The sequence below is a fragment of the Pongo pygmaeus genome, chromosome 17, assembly GCF_028885625.2.
Source record: "Pongo pygmaeus isolate AG05252 chromosome 17, NHGRI_mPonPyg2-v2.0_pri, whole genome shotgun sequence".
In the NCBI taxonomy this organism is placed as follows: Eukaryota; Metazoa; Chordata; class Mammalia; order Primates; family Hominidae; genus Pongo; species Pongo pygmaeus.
In genome coordinates, this window is record NC_072390.2 from 64,285,216 (window position 1) to 64,307,467 (window position 22,252).

The following is a 22,252-nucleotide window of genomic DNA, read 5'->3' on the forward strand; positions in this document are numbered from 1 at the left end:
AAATATCCTTCATTTTGCCTCGGCTCATAAAGCCTGAACTATTTATGATTTGGTCCTTTACATGAAATGTCTGCCAACTCCTAGCCTACATGAATAAACTAAAGCAAAGAAAGGTTAAGTAACTTGCCCAAGATTATAGAGCTAGAAAGTGGCACATCAGGTTTTAAACCCAGGTAGGATAAGTACAGAAACCATTCTCTTTTAACCACTGTTTCATATTGCTTCATGAAGCAAGAGTAGGATGTCATAAAAAAGGAAATAAAGAACAAGAAAGGACACCTGAAATTTAAAATAAGATTAAAAGAATGAAGAAAAGATAAAAGTTAAGGGAACTCCCATAATAAAGAACAAGAGGACAAATAAGTGAAAAACAGGAGGAGAAAAAATAGAAAATTTAAAGAATAACTTAGAAGATTTTAATATATTAATAGTAACAGTTCCAAAAAGAAAGCACAAACAAAATGGGGGATGTTACACTGTCAAGTCAGGCACGGTGGGGATCTGAGATTTTACTTTACTGACAAAGCTGAAAAAGGCATGGAACCTCTGGAACAGGGACACAAAACAACTGCAATAGCAGTAGCCAGAGTAACACCTTGCATCAATTTCTTAGGCACTAAATCCCACAGGCCGTTCAAAATATTTGGTAAAAATTAATAATATATCCATGGAAAACTAAGCAAACTAGGGGGAGGGAAGGGGAAACATGATAAGGTACTCACCAGCAGTGAACAATATTTATGTAGTCATAATAATATAAAAGCTAAACACTGAATTAACCAAGAATTCTTATATACCTATACTGGAAGGGCTTTTAGAAATAGGGGAAGGATATGGAAGAGTACCGCACCTACCATAACAAGAAGTTAGTATGTATTATCTAAAATTGATAAATCACAAAATAGCAATTTAGGCAGATTTATAAACGCAGAGGTAAGTATCAAAAGAAAAAGCTTAAAAGAATTTTTAGGGCCAGGTGCAGTGGCTCAGGCCTGTAATCCCAGTACTTTGGGAGGTCCAGGCAGGAGGACCATTTGAGGCTAGGAGTTCAAGAACAGCCTGGGCAACACAGTGTGAGACCCCATCTCTACCAAAAAAAAAAAAAAGAGAGAGAGAGAGAGACAGAGTTCTTAAAAGTAACTGCCTCTGAAAATGAGACTAAAAAGTGGGGATGGGTAAGAATACTGCTGACTTTTTATAACCTGCCTTTATTATTATTTACCTTTTCTAACAATACACAAGTATTACTTTAAGTAGAAAAAATATCAAAATAAATAGGAGAGAATGAGCTTTACTATTTCATAATCAATGATTCATATAAACAATTCAATGTGCAAATACTAAAGAACAAGTACAGGGTTGAAAAACCAAATAAGCCATATGTAAGCTATATCACATTATGGTTACATTAAGCACATGAAGCCTATCAACAGTCAATAAGTATTTCCTGAGTGCCCACTATGCGGCCAGCAGTATGCAAAGTGCCAAGGTTAAAGTTGTGAAGAATGGAATGATATACAGAGATATGGATAAATCAACAAGAAATTTTAAGATGGCAACTATTCAAGCTTCCAAGGGAAAGCTTCCAAAAGGTCATACCATAAAAGTTAAGACCAGCCGGGTGCGGTGGCTCACGCCTGTAATCCAAGCACTTTGGCAGGCCAAAGTGGGTGGATCACCTGAGGTCAGGAGTTCGAGACCAACCTGGTCAACACGGCAAAACTCCATCTCTACTAAAAATACAAAAATTAGCCGGGTGTGGTGGCAGGCACCTGTAATCCCAGCTACTTGGGAGGCTGAGACAGGAGAATCACTTGAAACTGGGAGGTAGAGGCTGCAGTGAGCTTAATCACTTCACTGCACTCTAGCCTGGGCAAGACAGAGGAAGACTCCATCTCAAAAAAAAAAAAAAAAAAAATGTTAAGACCTAAAGGACAAGAAGGGTTGGCCTGGGTGGATGTGGGAGTTCAGAAACTTCCAAAGCAGAGAACGGCACGTGTGAAGCCCTGTGGTTAAGAAATAACAGGTAGGGCCTGTTCAAGGACCTGAAAGTTTAACATGGCTGGAACAGAAAAGGAATCAAAGCAGAAACATAAGAGGCCAGAAAGTACCTTTTTTGAACACCTCTCTTTCTCAAGGAGCTGCTCTCCTCTCTCCTTTCTTCTGCCTATTAAGCTTTCCACTCCTTAACCCACCCACATGTCCGTGTCCTAATTCTTTCTCGGCGGGCAACAACAAACCCCAGGGTATACACCCCAGATAATGTAGCCACTTCATAATGGGTGCTTTGTCCGGGACACCAAGGTACAACATTCATCAGAACGGTAAGTAGAAGAGCGAACTCTAACTCTGTCCTTTCATTCCAAGGTTCTCGGCTTCCATTTTAGACCTTTCACGGAGGACTTAGCTGTCGTGTGGGGCTGGAAGAAATCCTGGGGCAACTGAGGATTTCTGGCCAGGGCTACCCCCTGGTGTTATCCAAAGGCTTCTGGACCCCAGCCTCCAACCGCCCCAATGCGGTGTCGGCAACAGGATCTCCAACTTTCCTATTGTAATCTCCTCCTTTCCTGTTCACAACCGTCATATCTCTTATCCTCTCTGTATGAAATGTGTGGGAAGTTTTATGGTTCAGGGAAGTAATCTTGTTTGGTAAGATCAGGGAATGTCGTAGTAACCAGGCATATAGCTCAAGGGGAAGGGTCTTTGTGATTTTCCAAGAACAGGGCTCCCTGACCCCCCAACAGTGAGCATTTCTCTTTCTCTGCCCTTGGTCTGGAGAGCACATGGCATTTTCCAGGTCTCTCTCTGCCCTTGGTCTAGAGAGTACGTGGTGTTTCAAGGTCAACAGCGTCACCTAGTGAAATAGGAATCCTCTCCATGAAGCACATTGTCAGTCCTTCACCGAAACACCCTAGCCTCCCAATTCTCTTTCCTTTTTGTGCCTCTCTACTAGAAAGCAGGCTTTATGCTGGTTATGCAAATGAGAAAATTCTGCCTTCAATAATTAGGGGTAAAATATTCCTCCAAAGCCAAAATTTAGTCTCAATACTGTCTCATCAGCAGGGAAATGGCCATTCAATCCCTAAGTGTTTTAAGCCACCTATTCTGCCTTCAATTAGAGTAGTACTTAATTAGTAAGGGAATTTTAAGTTTGGAAGTTAACTGGAACCATTATCTAAGGGTAAACACTTCAGCACAGGCCATAATAGCAGGATACAGAGTTCAATCTAGCACACCCCCTGCATTAAAGGGGCCTTGCCCAACTATTATGTAGTTTTTCTTGAAATCCATTTTTCAGGAAGCCAGGCAAGTCACACAGGTCTAGGAAGTTAAAGGGAAATCACAGGCAGAGGACTAGAGCCACTTGGGTGAGCATGACTAGCCCTAGTGACTTAGTTCCTCTGGTTCTATGACTGGGGGTCACACTTGCAACCATGGGCAGCACGTTCAACAAGGTGCCTGGGACCCGGGAAAAAAGCAGGGGGGATGCCCCCACTGTCTTCCTCTCCGCCATGGGTCACACCAAAAGGAAGGAGACTAAAGGGCCACCTTTTTCTCTAAGTGGGTACCATCTTCATCCTGCACTCCCCTGGAGTGCATTCTGAAGCACAAGGATTTCTTTGACCCTGAAACTTTACAAAGCGGCTCATTTTCTTTTGCACAAGGGCATGGCTTTTTTACTAGACCTTTGCAAGCGTTACAAAATTAACCCAGCCCTTTTAGCAATCATATTGAGCAGGCCCAAAGAGAATAATTCCCCAAAATTAGAGAAGCAACTTCTGGGGAAATCATCTGAGGCAGCTATTGGGTGTCCCAGCCCTTCAAGTCCCCCTTATTTAGGGCCACCTCCAACCATATCACCAGTTCTTCCACCTCCACCATCTCCAAAATTTCCCACTCCCCACTTTCACTCTTACCTCTACAGGAAATGCCCAATGGAGGTGAGGTCACTAGGGTTCAAGTTCCCTCCTCTTTGCAAGACCTTAGGCAAATAAAGGAGACTGAGGCCAATTTTCTGAAGACCCTGATAGGTATATAGAAGCTTTCCAAAATTTAACTCAGGTGTTTGACCTCTCATGAAGATATTTTATGTTGCTTCTAGGCCAAACACTAACTACAGCCAAAGAGCAGGCAGCAAAGAAATTGAAAGATGAACAGTGTTTCCTATAGTAGGCCTAAAAGGGAAAGAGAAAATAGGGAAGGCAAAGAAATAAGAGAAACACAGTTCCCAATAGGAAGAGAGGCAGTACCTCTTGACAACCCTAACTGGAATCCCCAGACTTTTCTATGGTGTTTTTCCTTCTTTCACAGTGTACAATGGTTCCTATCTCTTCCTTTATAACGTTCCTCCAAAGTAGGAAAAGTTAATTTCCCCAAACCTTAAAATGGTTGACTTAGAGTTGAGCTAACGGGAAGGGAACCCAGAAGCCTGACATGCTGGCAAAAGGGTAAAAGTTTTTTTTACCAGTCAACATTTTGGCTTATCTCTTCCTGTGCAAACCGGTAACAAGGATAATAAGGATCATTGTTTATTCTCTGTAAAGTTTTAATTAATAAAAAAGAATTTGTGAGGTTGGTCTTAAGCTGTAACCAATCTGGTGTGCTTTGTGTGTCTTTCTGTACCTTTCTGTCAAAAGAAAGGGTACCTTAGGTTAGGATGCAGGCCCAGGACCCCATAAGCCTGACTTCGTCTGGGTCCTAGACTCCACACCTGGTATATAATTAAAATCACTTACTAACCAGGTTTTTTACCTAAAGTAAAAGTTGCTGAGAGTTAACAGTGCAACACGTATTTGAGATCTCTAACAGTTTTATATGCAAGGCTTATAAAAACAGTGAAATGTGTTTTTTAGTAAAATATAAGAAAGCATGAAAATATAAATTTTTCCCAGGGATAAGGGATTATCTTAAATTTAATAAGACAGAGCTAGAGGTTTAAGCAAGTTACAGAAAGACAAAAATTAATCTTGCAAAAATGTGTAAACATTAACTAAATTCAAAAGGGTCTTTTCCTAAATTGAGCATTGAAAGAAAAGCATGGCAAGGCTGTCTTAAGACACTAATCTGCCCTTTAGCAAAAGGGGTTGTAAAGGGTTTGTAAAGACTTCACCCCATATTCATTGGTTAAGATTAGGTGAACTTTCCTATGAGGTTTTATCAAAAGGTTGTTTACAACTTTAATAAACTAATAAAAGGGTAAAATTTGGCTTTAAACAGGATTTTCATGTAATAGTAAAGGCTAATGAAAGATTTTTGCCTTTTGTGACATCATTTTGGCAAAATAAATAATGGCAATTTGGAATTCTATTTCATAACATCAAGTGTTTTAAACCTCCAACATTTAACAGGCATCCCAAAATCAAGCTTCAAGTTTCAAAATTGTCTTTCCTGATGCCTGGCTTTCTGGATTGTTCAGAGGGCCCCTGAAACATCCAGAGAAGAGGTAAACAGGATTATTTGACATGTTTAGTCACATGAGAATTGCCAAAACGATGTCCAATCTTCTTTAAGTTATATTTTGGTGAATAATACTAATATATGTTCCAAAATTGTACGGGATTTCTAAAATTCTAATGTCTAAGTATATACTATCAATCATAATTAAGGTTAATTAAACTTTTTTAGTCATGTTTTTAACTGTAACCTAGAAATTTTGTCATGCACAGACAATTGTTGTCTTGCTTTGTTCCTTCTCAAAAGACAGTTTATAATCAAGCTATTTTAAGGACTTTTAACAGGTGTCCTCAAATGCAGGTTTTTAACAGCTTTGAAGATTGTAACACTGGAAGAGAGAAAGAACGTACAGGACTCATGAAGAACTGAAATGTTCACAAATATCAAGCAAAACAAGAGTTGACTAAATGGACTGCACTCAGAAAGCTAAAGCAATCTTTTTGACTTTTGCTTGGAATATTGCTGATCCTTGGTTTGTTTTTCAGAGTCAAGGAAACTTATTTGGAACTATTTACAGCCTTTAATAATTGAGTAAGGTATACTCCTGTGAACAAAACTTGAAGCACGTTTGTTTCTCTCTGCCTGGTTCCTCTAATCTGTGAGAACTCTTAACTTACGGCAATATAGGTGTTGGCATCAGTGAAATAAGAATCCATTTTTCTTTTTCAACAGGACACAAATGGAAAAACTGGTTATTTTATCAAGACTTTGACTGGAAGTGTATGCTTCCCTTTAAGGAGTCAACCTCCACTTGCAGAGCTGAAAAAGCCCCATGAGAAGAACTGGCCTCATACCTTGTCTACACAGTCCCCGCACAGGGTTCCTAACCTTTGTTCAGTAAAGAATGTCACTTTCTAACAGGTCCAGGAGCTCCAAGTTTATCTTGGGACCTTAAGAGAAAAGGATCACCCAACTCACAGGTATTTGAAGGTACAAATCTATGCTGGGCTCAGCTTTAAGAAGTCTTATCTGAGATTTCTTGTGGAACAGAGTTCCATCAAAGCCAATCCAAAAGGACTATGCAGAAATAATTACTCTTGCTGAACTTTATGCAAATAACCAGGCCAAATATAAGATTAAAGTTTATTCTACAAACAACACAGTCCTATCATAATTTGTTTTTACCAAAATGAGGACTAGAGAGAGAAAACATGCTCCAAAGCTTATCATACATTTGTCATTAAATCCTAGTCACATTAATTATTTTTAAGCTGTGTGCCTACATTTTAGACTAACCCTGCTTATTCCTGTAAATCAAGTGGTGATCTCCTGAAGCTTAGAAGAAACAAAAGAGATGGGTAACATAAAAATCTGGATACCTTGGCAAATAAAATTTTAGATGGAAAGTATCTACTACACCACACTTGTGGGAATTGCTATATTCACTCTACTATTTGCAGTAGGGTTATACATGGCAGTGTGTCCGGAATTGGTGGGTTCTTGGTCTCACTGACTTCAAGAATGAAGCCACAGACCCTCGCAGTGAGTGTTACAGTTCTTCAAGGCGGCGTGTCTGGAGTTTGTTCCTTCTGATGTTCGGATGTGTTCAGAGTTTCTTCCTTCTGGTGGGTTCGTGGTCTCGCCGGCTTAGGAGTGAAGCTGCAGACCTTCGTGGTGAGTGTTACAGCTCATTAAGGCAGTGTGGACCCAAAGAGTGAGCAGCAGCAAGATTTATTGCAAAGAGTGAAAGAATAAAGCTTCCACAGTGTGGAAGGGGACCCAAGCGGGTTGCCACTGCTGGCTCAGGCAGCCTGCTTTTATTCCCTTATCTGGCCCCATCCACATCCTGCTGATTGGTCCATTTTACAGAGAGCTGATTGGTCTGTTTTGACAGGGTGCTGATTGGTGCGTTTACAATCCCTGAGCTAGACATAAAGATTCTCCAAGTCCTCACCAGATTAGCTAGATACAGAGTGCCGATTGGTGCATTTACAAACCTTGAGCTAGACACAGAGTGCTGATTGGTGTATCTATAATCCCTTGGCTAGACATAAAGGTTCTCCAAGTTGCTGCCGTGGGCTCCTGCGTGGCCTGAGCCTCCCTGACGAGTGCCGCTCCCTGCTCCCCAGCGCCTGGTCCCATCAACTGCCCAAGGGCTGAGGAGTGCAGGCGCACAGCGCAGGACTGGCAGGCAGCTCTGCCTGCGGCCCCAGTGCAGGATCCACTAGGTGAAGCAAGCTGGGCTCCTGAGTCCAGTGAGGACTTGGAGAACCTTTATGTCTAGCTAAGGGATTGTAGATACACCAATCAGCACTCTGTGTCTAGCTCAAGGTTTGTGAACACACCAATCAGCACCCTGTGTCTAGCTCAGGGTTTGTGGATGCACCAATCAGCACTCTGTCTCTAGCTCAGGGTTTGTAAATACAACAATCAGTACTCTGTATCTAGCTAATCTAGTGGGGACTTGGAGAACTTCTGTGTCTAGCTCAGGGATTGTAAACACACCAATCGGCACCCTGTCAAAACAGACCAATCAGCTCTCTGTAAAATGGACCAATCAGCAGGATGTGGGTGGGGCCAGATAAGGGAATAAAAGCAGGCTGCCGGAGCTAGCAGTGGCAACCCACTCGGGTCCCCTTCCACACTGTGGAAGCTTTGTTCTTTCACTCTTTGCAATAAATCTTGCTGCTGCTCACTCTTTGGGTCCACACTGCCTTAATGAGCTGTAACACTCACCGTGAAAGTCTGCAGCTTCACTCCTGAAGCCAGCGAGACCACGAACCCACCAGAAGGAAGAAACTCTGAACACATCCGAACATCAGAAGGAACAAACTCCAGACACGCCGCCTTTAAGAACTGTAACACTCACCATGAGGGTCCGTGGCTTCATTCTTGAAGTCAGTGAGACCAAGAACCCACCAATTCTGGACACAATTGCACCTTCTAACTGAAATACTGGAAAGAGAGTTTCCATTGTTGTAGAATTTGCTTAATTATTATCCTGATAGCCGGGATAATTACCAACAAAACAGAAGCATAAAAGTTTTACTATCACCAAGTTAGCTAGAACTTCTTATTGGGTTTGGTAATATGTCACACCCTGGCTATGCAAAGAAGGTTATAAAGGAAAGAGATTTTCTGTGGAAGTCATGAAGGGATTGATAACCGCAGGAAAGATCTAGCCAAGGTTAACACTAAAGTTACTCCAGCCACCCAAATCGAATGCAACTTATCCTAAAAGGAATGTTACTTTTATATTAACATTTCAACAACATCTGGTGGAGGCAAACCAGTGTTACAACCCATCAGAATAGCGACAGAATCAAACTCCAAACGATGCTGCAGACAGAACCACACACGGACATGCCTTTCTTCCAAGGATCCTTAGACTGACCCCAGGAGGAGCCCTAGCTGCTTATCCCCACATGATGCCCCTTTTCGGCAGGAAGTAGCCAGAAAGAGTCATCACCCAACACCCCCTAACAGCAGTTAGGGTTGCCACTCCAGAGCAGGGAATGATGATATAGGAGTTAACAAGGAATTACTTAGGCAGATAGCAAGGGCATGGGAGTCCTCAGTAAGGCTTTTCTTTTTAATGAAAAGCAGCCCCAAATCATTTTCTAACAAAGAGCAGCCTGCAAGCTGGGAGCTTGCACAGAATAATGCCTGCAGAAACTAAGGACTAGACATTTTCAAAATGGCGGCTCCATCTTCCCTTCTCTGCCAGCCACATATACTGTAAAGGAGCAGACAGGATGGCGCCAATCAACTGGAAAGCCCATTTGCATAAGATCAGGTTGAGGCAACCAGCCTTCTCCACATACTCTGTAGACGTCATACATGATCGAACCAATCTGTGAGCCCTATGTAAATCAGCACTGCCTTCTCCATATAAAAATCTGCTGCGGGCTGGGCGCGGTGGCTCAGGCCTGTAATCCCAGCACTTTCAGAGGCCGAGGACTGTGGATCACGAGGTCAGGAGATCAAGACCATCCTGGCTAACACGGTGAAACCTCGTCTCTACTAAAAATACCAAAAAAAAAAATTAGCTGGGCGTTGTGGCCGGCGCCTGTAGTCCCAGCTACTCGGGAGGCTGAGGCAGGAGAATGGCGTAGACCCGGGAGGCAGAGTTAGCAGTGAACCGAGATCGCGCCACTGCACTCCAGCCTGGGCGACAGAGCGAGACTCCGTCCCAAAAAAAAAAAAAAAAAAAAAAAAAAGTCTGCTGCGGTCCATGGCCTTCTCCTTTTTTGGACGTCTCTCTCTCTCTTTCTCAAGGAGCTGCTCTCCTCTCTCCTTTCTTCTATTAGACTTTCCACTCCTTAACCCACAAAAAAATAAAAATAATAAAGAAAAGGCCAGAAAGTAAGCTGAGGCTTGACGCTTTACAGAGAGACTCACTAAAGGACATGTCTTCTTACTTTGCACATAGTAACTGTACAACTGCATACATCCTCCCTAAGACTTCCAGACTGATGAATTCTACCCCTATACACTGACAATCCAAAATGTCTATGTCTAGTCAGAAGTGTCTTTTGAGTGTCAGGCCCGTTTATCTAATTGCCTAACATCTATCACCATCTGGTGTCCCAAGGGCACCTCAAACTCCACATGCTCTCTACTGAACTGAATATATATCCTTCTCCTTGTCCGTCTCCAATTCTCATCTTTTTACACCACTCATTCAGATATCCAAGTTGAGAAACCTAAAGGAAGAGAATGAAAAACAACTAATAGTTATAGTGTATATATTACTAGGTACATAGAGGCATTTTCATTTAATTCTCTAACAAACATATAAAGTATATATTAGTCCCATTTTACAGATAAGAAAACTGAAGTTCAAAAAGGTTGAGTAACATGCCAAAGCAAATAAATGACAGAACTAGGATTCAAACCTATAGTTTCAAAAAGTATGTAGATTAGTCTGGGTTCACAGAAACTAATTATAAAGGAGCAGAGGCCAGGCGCAGTGGCTCCTGTCTGTAATCCCAGCACTTTGGGAGGCTGAGGTGGGTGGATCACCTGAGGTCAGGAGTTCGAGACAGCCTGGGCAAAATGGTGAAACTTCTACTAAAAACAATACAAAAATTAGCCGGGCATGGTGGCGCACGCCTGTAATCCCAGCTATTCAGGAGGCTGAGGCAGGAGAATCACTTGAACCTGGGAGGCAGAGGTTGCAGTGAGCCAAGATCCCACCATTGCACTCCAGCCTGGGCAACAGAGTCAGACTGTCTCAAAAAAAAAAAAAAAAAAAAAAAAGCAAAAAATGCTAATTCCCTACCCAATCTCCAATCCTCCCTTCCTTTTAGTAACAGAACAATTTTTTGACCAGGCATATTCCTGTTCAACTAAGATATATTTAAGTCTCTAAGAGTGGACAGTCACTTCTTTATCCCTTCCTCCATCCTGCTGTTAGGAACATGGAAATTTTAGCTAGAACTCCAGCAGCCATCTTGGACCCAGAAATCAAGGGCCATACTTTAGGGTTAACAGTGTAAGAAACTACAAGGAGGCTGGGTTCCTGATGACAGCAGAGCTGCCAAACCAGCCTTTAATTGTCCACCTCTGGACTTCTTTTACAAAAGAAACAAACTAATCATATGTTTAAGCTATTATTTTTCAGGTCTCTGTTATTCATAGCCAAACCTAATCCTAACTGATACAGGTAGGGTTTTCAAAGTATTCTGGATGGAGGGTTGCATGACATATTTTGAAGGAATAATTGTCAAGATTCAGTGACTGACTCAACCTAACAAAGAAATTTATCATCGATCATATGATGGACAAAAGGTTTTAAATGCCCAAAAGACAGCAATAAAAGAAAAGATGAGCTTTTTAAAAATAATTATTCCAATGTCCTTATTGGAAAGTTTCAGCCACTTTCATTGCCTGCATTTTTAAAGAATGCGATAAAAATCAGAGAAGATACCAAAATCACTAACCAAACTTCCTTAAGAAATTAAAAAAACAAAAACTTTTACTAAATAAGACCTATATGTAAAGTTGTTCCCAGCCCCACTAGTTCATTTTGTCTAGAATTAAGTAATGTGAGGATAACTTACAAACTGTTTACAAGCGAAGTTCAAAGCATTAAGCTCTGCTAAAAACCTTACTAGAAAAAAAAAATGCTTAAAGGCAAGAGCAGATATTTAATAAGTCCCATCACATTTCCTGATAAATGGTGCACTACCACCAGAAAGCCAGAACCTTCACACCTAGAGACAGTCAGGACTTTGACAGCTAAGTAGGAAAGTGAAACCCACCAGGAAACAGGATACCAAACTGGAGGACTTCCAGAAATCCTTTCAATCTTTAAGATTAGTCCTCTCTCTGTCCGAAGAAAGGAAAAGCAGCAATGGCCATCTTATCACTCCGCTCTGTTAGGCCCACAGCACTCTACCATTGCCAGCTGAGTCACAGAAGAACCTGTGAAAAGGCTGCTTCAAGTCCAAATCTCACAGTAGTTCATTCTGCCTGAAGATGTTCTCTCACTTTCATTAGGAGTCTTCTTTTGCTGCTGAAATGGGGGTGCCTTTATCTCCCACTTGGACAGAGAGTCCCTGCCTTCTCACCCTGGGCATGGGAACCATCATTGCCCCCAGCGTGTCCTGTGTCGAGTATCAGGTTAGCCCTCTGATTACACATATATACTATGTTTTAAGACATGAATATGAAAAAGAGACCAAAACGAAATATAGAAAAACTTTACATGGAGCTGTATTGCTTTTATACTTAATCATTTTTAAAGGTCTCATTTTACCAAAGCCTATACTACAAGTGTCACAGGTATTTCCCATATTTCACTAAAAGGAAAAATGAACAGTCTTCTCTAGATCTAACCATTCCCATTATCTACAATCCTAAGTAAAAGACGGCCCTCCTGTTGCATGTACAGCAGCAAAAGAAATCACTTACTTTCTTAAATCTCGGCAAAATATTCCAAAACACATTGTGGTAGGTAGAATAATAGCCTCCAAAGATGTCCACATACTAATCCATGGAAGCTCTGATTATGTTGCTGGGAAGAGACTTTGCAGGCGCAATTAAATTAAGAACCTCGAGGTGGGGGTTATCCTGAATTAGCCAAGTGGGCCTGATTTAATTACATGGGTCCTTAAAAGCAGAGAACCTTTCCCACTTGTGGTCAGAGACTTGAGGATGGAAGTATGATCAGAGAGATGCAACACTGGTGGCTTTGAAGATAGAGGAGGTGCACCACAAGCCAAGGAAAGTGGCAGCCTCTAGAAGCTGGAAGAGGCATAGATGCCCCCTAGAAACCTCCAGAGAAGAACACAGCCTTGTTGACAGCCAGTGAGACCCACTTTGACTTCTAACCTACAAAACTATAAAATAATAAATGCATTGTTTTAAGCCACTAAATTTGTGGTAACATGTTACAGCAATCATAGAAAACTGATACATAACATTAAACAACTTCTAATAATATGTGAAATTATCTAGAAAAGCATAACCAAATTGCCCAAATATTTGGAGCAATATAAGAAAGAGCCATTTGTACATATTGTAACATATTTCAATTCTATTTCTCTCCTGCCCTCCATTCATTAAAAAGCCTACCAAAGTGACAATTCTTCAAACTTTCTGTAGAAAAATGAGCCATATTAATAAAAAAAAAAAAAAAGGAACAATCAGGATGGCAGGATCTAATGGAAAAATCAGGAGATAATTATGCCACATTTTTCAGAGTCAAACATAAAAGCGTTTGCACTATTTATCCTCTTTGTATCAAATGGATTACCACACTTTTTTAAAGTACAGTAAATCTTTCTAGATATTAAAAACTATTAATTTTTATGTGTGATAATGGTATTGTGGGCCTATTAAAAAGAGAGCAGGCCAGATGCAGTGGCTCACCCCTGTAATCCCAGCACTTTCGGAGGCTGAGGTGGGTGAAATGCCTGAACTCAGGAGTTCGTGACCAGCCTGGGCAACATGATGAGACCCCGTCTCTACTAAAAATACAAAAAATTAGCCGGGCATGGTAGCACGTGCCTGTAATCCCAGCTACTCAGGAGGCAGAGGCAGGAGAATTGCTTGAACCCAGGAGGCAGAGGTTGCCATGAGCCGGGATCACGCCACTGGACTCCAGCCTGAATGACAGAGCGAGACTCTGCCTCCCACCACCAACAACAAAAAAAAAGCAATTCAATCCTCTACAGATATATATTGAAATATTTACAGATGAAATTGAATGCCTATGATTTGCTTTAAAATAATTGTGAGTGGGGATAGGAATGGATAGGGACATAGATAAAACTAAATTGGCATGAGTTAACTGTTGAAGCTGGGTAATGGGTACATGGGAGTACCCTTTATTATTTCACTGTGTGAACTTTTCTATGGTTAAAAGGTGCAAAAACATAAAAACTCCTTGACCTATATGTCGTAACACAGACTTCTTAATAGCTGAATCTCCTTCCTATTAACATTGCCCCAACTCAGTTCTCTGCCATTTAATCCACTTGTGACTGATAGTTTCATCAATTATTCCAACTCATTTTGCCCTATGTACTCAGTTTATGAGCTTAAGCCAGACACCTAACCTCTAAAAGACTAGTTCTTCATTTACAGAATGGAAATATTCATACTTGTCCGGTCTATCTCCAAGTTGCTGAGAGGATTATCTAAAATAAAACTTCAAAGCAGGATAATCACTCCAGAAATCCATATATTCGTTAATTTCATCCTCTGCAACAACCATTCACGCATTCCTATAGATTCTCTTCCCTTCCACCTCGTTCTTCTCTTGAGCCCTCAACTCATCAGCCTGAGCACCTGAGTTCCTCTGGTGGACGCTACATTCCTCTCCACCGCCTCCAGCCTCCAGGTTTTCATCCTTCAGCACATCACCCTTGCTCTACACACCCCTCTCTCCAACTTCCCCTCTCCTCTTTCAAGGATCTCACTCCATCTGTGCCCCCTAATCAGTCTATCCTGGGTACCCGCTTTGCTGGCCAATTACAATCATCCCATCACTTCTCTACCCCTGTTCAGCAGAGAACAGCTTTATCCAATCAGCTTTACCACACCAATACCCTCAAACCCCACTACTGCCCCCAGTTCACAAACACCCACCCTTTCACTTTTCAGTCAAAACACAATTGCTCAGGCAAATCCACGGCGACTGAAAGTAGATCAATAGTGTAAGGGAGAGAAGGAGGAGGAGTGACTGCTAATGGGTACGAGCTTCTTTGGGGGGGGGTGATAAAAAAATGCTCTGGAATTAACGGTGGTGATGGCTGCTCAACCCTGCGAATATACTAAAAACCACTGAGTTGTACTTTTAAAGGGTTAATTTTCTGATATGTTAATTATATCTCAATAAACTATGAATGTAAAAAGAAGAAAGAAAAACCCAACAGCTATTGCTCACCCTGCCCATCACACGCCCATTTGTCAGACCAACACCGCCCCATCTCCGGAAGCACCGTCTTGGCCTTCGGTATCCCCCAACTCCCAACAGCGGACTCGGACTCCCAACAGCGGACTCGGACAGAGGTCGGTCCGCTGTCAGCACAGCCCCTCCGGGTGGCCCAGGCGCCCGCGGGCAGGGAAGGGAGGGTCCCTTCGCCGCCGCCCCGGGGCGCTGTCCGGGGAGCGGAGGGTGGCCCCGACCCCTTCTGACAGGAGGCCGGGGACAGCCGGGCTTTCGGGCCGGGCCGCGCTGAGGGGGGCGGCGCTACAGCCCACCTGTCTCAGCCGGCGGGGGGATCAGCTCCAGTTCCACAGACCGGCGGACGGACGGGCGGGTGGCAGAGGGGTCAGGAGAAGTCGCTGTCGCCGCCGCAGCCCCAGGTGGCGCACACCGGCTCAGGCCTCCATGTTTCCACGTCTCTGCGGGTACGGATCCGGCTCCGGCTCGGCCTGCAGCTCGGCCCCGGCTCGGCTCCAGCCCGGGCCGCGTCGGTGCGAAGGCCAGGAGGCGGCGAGGGAAGAGGGAAGCGACCGAGAACGCGGCTAGGGACCGAACCCCCAGGCGCGCGCGCCAGCCAGGCGGTCACGTGGCACGCGGAGCGCGCGGGCTTCTGGAAACTGTAGTCCTTTGGGTGTTATTCGTGCCTGCGGCCTCCTAGTACCTCCTGGGCTACCGCAAAGCCACGTGGCGAAATCGAGAAGCGCAAAAATGGCCGGGCGCGGTGGCTCAGCCTGTAATCCCAGCACTTTAGGAGGCCGAGGTGGACGGATCACGAGGTCAGGAGATCGAGACCATCCTGGCCAGCATGGTGAAACCCCGTCTCCACTAAAAATACAAAAATTAGCTGTCTGAGGCAGGAGAATCGTTTGAACCCGAGAGGCGGAGATTGCAGTGAGTCGAGATCGCGCCACTGCACTCCAGCCTTGCGACAGAGCTCGACTCTTCTCAAAAAAAAAAAAAAAAAAAAAAAAGAGAGAAGCGCAAAAACCTCACCTGCCAGGTGCTAGAGTCAACCTCACCTGCCAGGTGCTAGAGTCCTCGCTCATGCTACACCGCTCGTTCTGGCGGCTTAACCTTATTAAGGCCCCTGTTAATTGCAGCTGAATAACCATCCCAAAGTCAAGCAATATTGTGTGGGATTCTGGAGAATTGAGAAATAGGAAAATAATTTTTGATGGAGGCAGCTGGCAGGGCTAGCCCTGCCTGCAATGTTGTCGGAAAGCACAGGTCCCACGGGAAAGAGTAGCAATACGAGATAGTGCCAAAACTATGGAATTTGAAGTCAAATGAGCTGAGGTTTCCACACTGACGTCTTTGAGCAATTACTTCACCCCTCTCAGCCAGTTTCCTCACCTAAAATATGTACATGATGATGATTCTGCCATTACAGGAAATGTTCACATTACTCTAGTAATAACAATTTACATTATGGATTGTTTTCTATTTGCCATGCACTATTATTTCGCAAAATGACCCTATGCAACAGATAGCACCGTTATTCCCATTATATAGTCAATATGTGCCAGTGTACTCTGTAAAGTACTATACAAATATTAGATATTCTTTTCTAGCATAGACTGCCAGTAAATTCACTGAGCTTGCAGAATTATGACAGGAAAACATATTAAAACCCAAAGTAGACTGGGCCCTGTGGCTCATGCCTGTAATCCCAATACTTTGGGAGGCTGAGGTGGGAGGATCACTTGGGCCCAGGAGTTCGGAAGGACCAGCCTGAGCAACATAGCGATACACTGTCTCTACAAAAAATACAAAAATTAGCTGGGAGTGGTGGGCACACCCTCGGTCCCGGCTACTCGGGAGGCTGACGTGGGAAAATCGCTGGAGCCCGGGAGGTTGAGGCTTCAGTGAGCCATAATCTCGCCATTGCACTCCATCCTGGGCAACAGAACGAGACACTGTCTCAAAAAAAAAAAAAAAAAAACCCAAACTCCTAACTAAAAAGCCATGGACACTACTATGCAGTCATTGTAAAGAATGCTACGGATGCATATTTATTTGAAAACATTTTCATGATACATTGAGTGGAAACATATATAGTATCAAATTTTCATAAGTGAATTATATTAGGTTGGTGCAAAACTAATTGTGGTTTTGCCACTTAATATAATATTTATATGAATATATTAAGTGATATATTAATATAACGTGTAATATAATGTTTACCATAATATTTATAATACCTATGTATATGTGCTGTTGGAAAAAAGACAAGTAATATTAACAATATTGCAACTTTGGGTAATGAGATCGTGTGTGGTTAAAATTAGTTTTTCCCTATGTTTTCTAATTTTTCTGCAAGGAATATGAAGTACATGTACAATTTTATTTTAAAATTACAGCAAAAAGAGACTCAGGGCTGGGCGTGGTGACTCATGCCTGTGATCCCAACACTTTGGGAGGCCGAAGCAGGCAGATCACCTGAGGTCAGGAATTTGAGACCAGCCTGCCCATCATGGTGAAACCCCGTCTCTACCAAAAATACAAAAATTAGCCAGGTGTGGTGGCATGCGCCTGTAGCCCCAACTACTCGGGAGGCTGATGCAGGAGAATCACTTGAACCCAGACGGTGGAGGTTGCCATGAGCCGAGATCATGCCCCTGCACTCCAGCCTGGGCGAGAGAGCCAGACTCTGTTTCAAAAAAATAAAAAATAAAAAAAAGAGACTCAGGCATGAAAACCAAACTCAAAATATTTTTTAATATTGTCTGGCACACAGTCTACTTTCCCCAGACTGACTCAGCAACAGTTATGAGCGTCTCCTCAGAACTGGCTTTACAGACCAAGAAGCAAAATATTTTATTTTAAGGGGATCCTATTAGTAAAATTTTACATCATCTCCCTTTGGTCATTTTTGGATGACTTGAAATAAACAGTCTTGCCTGTGTTCCTAGGCAAATGTTATAATGTTGCTAGGCAAATGTCATAAATCAGAAGATAAGATCAGGAATATTTTTTACTACGTAGGAAACACGAGTTAGAGTAGCAGTCCTTATGCACCTTTTTTGTACATGTAATGTGCAAATTATTATCCTTGGACACCAACTTTCAAAACTGCCTGCAGAAGTATGATGGCCAGGCATGGTGGCTCACGTGAGCCTGTAATCCCAGCACTTTGGGAGGCCGAGGTGGGCGGATCACCTGAGTTCCAGAGTTCAAGATCAGCCTGGCCAACTTGGTGAAACCCCGTCTCTACTAAAAATACAAAAAAAAAAAAAAAATTAGTCAGGTGTGGTGGTGCAGGCCTGCAGTCCCAGCTACTCAGGAGGCTAAGGCAGGAGAATTGCTTGAACCTGGGAGGCAGAGATTGCAGTGAGCCAAGATCGCCCCATTGCACTCCAGCCTGGGTGACAGAGTGAGACTGCATCTCAAAAAAAAAAAAGAAGTATTATGATAACTTTGACTGACTTGACAACTTCAGTGTCTAGTTAGTGCAAGAACAGCAATAGAAAAGTTATGAAATCCTTCCACTAAATCCAATAGGATATCTTGGACTGCAACCTGGAATTGAAAAAGGCAATAGTGGAAAGCCTGATGAAACCTAAATGAAGTTTAGAGTTTGGTTAACAGTATTGTACCAATGCTGATTACCTAGTTTTGACAAAATGATGCTGTGGTTATATAAAATGTTAACATTAAGGAAAGCTGGGTGATGGATATACAGTAACTCTCTACACCTTGCAACTGTTCTTATTACTAAATATTACATTATTCCACGTGGTGGACAGAATACTTTTTTTTTTGAGACGGAGTTTCACTCTTGTTGCCAAGGCTGGAGTGCAATGGCACAATCTCAGCTCACTGCAATCTCCGCCTTCCAGGTTCAAGCAATTCTCCTGCCTCAGCCTCCTGAGTAGCTGGGACTAAAGGCGCGGGCCACCATGCTAATTAAAAATTAGCCCAGCTAATTTTTGTATTTTTAGTAGAGATGGAGTTTCACCATGTTGGCCAGGCTGATCTTGAACTCCTGACCTCAGGTGATCCACCTGCCTCAGCCTCCCAAAGTGCTAGGATTACAGGTTACATTAAAAACAGGAGGAAAAGAAGAATGGAGACGTAAAGTGGAGCCAAGTATCCTTCAAGCCCTGGTAGGCTGAGGTTTCTATAACTACAAGTTTGCAAGGTCTGGACTGCAAACAGACTTCACGTGTTTGGAGGGGGACTGACTTTCTTTGTAGAAGCTAAAGGGCCAGAAAGGACCCATACATAACAGAAGGACCCTCTGCAAGCAGGACCAAGACAGTCCCCAGATTATTGTCTTGAGGCTGTTCCAAGAACAGCACGCAGGCTTCCACTTCCCCAAGAAAGAAGAGCAGACTTTGGAGTCAGACAGATCTGGGTTGAATTCTGGTTCCACAATTTCTGAGCTAAACGATTTGGGTAAAGCTACTTAACATCTCTGAGCCTCAGTTTTCTCCTCATGAAGGTGCTGTGAGAATGAAATTAAGTAATGCATGTAGCATGTCATTTTCAATGTTAGTTCATCCGCATAATCCAGATGGTGGACAGCTCACATGTCTTAGTTGCCAGCACCTGGCCACTCCTCCAAGGAGGGATGAAGATCAACCAGAACCTGTCCTGGGAAGGGCAGTCAGGATGGTGAGAGATCTGGAAATTACATCCCATGTGGAAGGGCTGAAGGAACTGAGTATGAAGAACTAGAATAAGAGGAGACTTGTGGTAAGTAGAACCATCCTCAGGGGGGCATGATTAGACTTATTTTCTGTTATGCCAATGAGCCAAATTAAGACCAAGTTTTCGAAGTTACAGAATGCAGATTTCAGCTCCATATAAGAACTTTCTGAGAACAATATCAGCAGCAATATTATCAATTCACATTACAGGTTGTTTTCTGTGAGCAAGGCACTGTTATCTTATTTAAGTCTCCAAACAACCCTATGAGAAAGGGTGCAGTAGAAAGTTATTTAATGACTTAGGAAACACTTCACCATAGATGGTTCAGTGAAATTAAGCTTACTAGTAGTGAAATGGTCTATCTGGAAGAGAAATGAGATCCCAATCACTGCATGTGTTCAAGCAGAGGCTGGCTGAACAGGTAGTAAAATAAAGTTACAACAGCTTAGGGAATGTTAGTGATTTGAGTTCTAGGGACATGAGAGGATTCCAACAGAGATGCACAGCCAGTGAGCTGCGCAAATGACTGAGCAAGCTCCTGAACCGACGTCCTCTAAGGCCTCCTGTGGTGCTATGGTAATGAATTCCTTGCAAGGCCAGCTGTTAGTAACAAGACTCAGATACTGCCGCAGAGAGTTTGAATGCTCCAAAGGCAGGGACTCCAGCGTTCCTGGGTATTGCCTGCCTGATAAGGTAAGAGGCTACACAATTCGTTCTCCAGTCCCTCCTGCATGCAGGAGAGCTTAGATGCACTCTACAGAGCCCCCATTCATTCTTCCTTTTCCTGAGCCCTTAGCCTAGCCTGGGAAAAGAGGTTGGGACAGCTCGATCACTATGGGTCCTGGTGGCTTTCTGGCCATCAGAAAAGATGTCAGAGGAGCAGTTCTGATGACAGAACTTGGGAAGAGGGCATAGTGCACCTGTCACTGTCTCCTTGCTGTCTGGGACAAATTAGGAAGAGTCACAAACTAATAATAGTTAACATGGGGGCTAGGTGCAGTGGCTCATGCCTGCAATTCCAATAGTTTTGGAGGCTGAGAAGGGAGGATCACTTGAGGTCAGGAGTTCCAGATCAGCCTGAGCAACATAGTGAGACCCCCATCTCTACCAAAAAAATAGCTGGGTGTAATGGTGCACACCTGTATCCTAGCTACTTGGGAGTCTGGAGCAGGAGGATTGCTTGAGCCCAGGAGATCACAGCTGCAGTGAGCCATGGTCATGCCACTGCACTCCAACCTGGGCAACTGAGCGAGACCCTGTCTTTAAAAAAAAAAAAACCAAACCAGGGCTAGGCACGGTGGCTCACACCTGTAATCCCAGCACTTTGGGAGGCCGAGGCAGGCAGGTCACGAGGTCAAGAGACCGAGACCATCCTAGCCAACATGGTGAAACCCCATCTCTACTAAAAACAAAAATTAGCTGGGCGTGGTGGCGCGCACCTGTGGTCCCAGCTACTCAGGAGGCTGAGGCAGGAGAATCGCTTGAACCCAGGAGGCAGAGGTTGCAGTGAGCCGAGATCGCGTCACTGCACTCCAGCCTGGCAACAGAGCGAGACTCTGTCTCAAGAAAAAAACAAAAACAAAACAAAACAACAATAACAACAACAACAAATAGTTAATAATGTATCAGAAATACTTACCTATGGCAGGCACTGCTCTAAAATTTTACAGCCAGGTGCATTGGCTCACGTCTGTAATCCCAACACTTTGGGAAGCCAAGGTGGGTGGATTGTTTAAGCCCAGGAGTTTGAGACCAACCTGGGGAACATAGGGAGACCCATCTGTATTTTAAAATAAATAAACACATAAAATAACATAAATGAAAACGGGAAAGAAAGTTTTAGATCTATTAAACTCACTTAATGGTCATTAGGGACGTTTAGAATAAGTATGCTATGGTTTGAATGTATGTGTCCCTCCAAAATTCCTGTGTTGGAACTTAACCCCCGGGTGATGGTGTTAAGAGGTAAGACCTGGCCGGGTGCAGTGGCTCACGCCTGTAATCCCAGCACTTTGGGAGGCCGAGACAGGCGGATCACCTGAGGTCGGGAGTTTGAGACCAGCCTGACCAACATGGTGAAACCCCATCTCTACTAAAAATACAAAAAACTAGCCGGGCGTGGTGATGCATGCCTGTAATCCCAGCTACTCAGGAGGCCAAGGCAGGAGAATTGCTTGAACCCGGGAGACAGAGATTGCTGTAAGCCGAGATAGTGCGTTGCACTCCAGACTGGACAACAAGAGTGAAACTCCGTCTCAAAAAAAAAAAAAAAAGAGGTGAGGCCTTTGGGGAGGTGATTGAGTGGAGTGAGGGCTCCTCCCTCCTCACAAATGGGATCACTAGCCTTATAAGAGGGCTCGAGACCAGCCTGACCAACATGGTGAAACCCCATCTCTACTAAACACAAAAAATTAGCCAGGCATGGTGATGCATGCCCGTAATCCCAGCTACTTAGGAGTCTGAGGCAGGAGAATCACTTGAACCTGGGAGGTGGAGGTTGCAGTGAGCTGAGACTGCACCATTACACTCCAGCCTGGGCAACAAGAGTGAAAACTCCAACTCAAAAAAAAAAAAAAAGAAGAAGAAGGGGGCTTGAGAGAACTACCTAGGCCTTTTTTCCCCTCTGCCCTTCCGTGAGGACGTAGCAAGAAGGCTCTCACCAGACACCTAATATGCTGGTGCCTTGATCTTGGACTTCCTAGCTTCCATAACTGTGAGAAATAAATTTCTGCTTTTTTTTTTGAGGTGGAGTTTTTTTGTCCAGGC

At 43.4% G+C, this 22,252-nt stretch overlaps 1 protein-coding gene across 6 annotated transcripts in view; it reads right to left on the reverse strand.

Annotated features, from left to right (window-relative positions):
* The window catches only part of DYM (dymeclin), a 417,244-nt gene extending 401,729 nt beyond the window's left edge, over positions 1-15,515 (reverse strand). For 5 of the 6 annotated variants that reach the window (XM_063653666.1, XM_054460679.2, XM_063653665.1 and 2 more), the window contains exon 1: positions 15,109-15,430. The gene's annotated coding sequence lies outside the window, so the exon portion shown is untranslated. Of the gene's footprint in view, positions 1-15,108 lie in introns of all 6 variants that reach the window. The other variant, XM_054460676.2, reaches the window with a different exon arrangement.
* Positions 15,516-22,252: the final 6,737 nt, after the last annotated feature.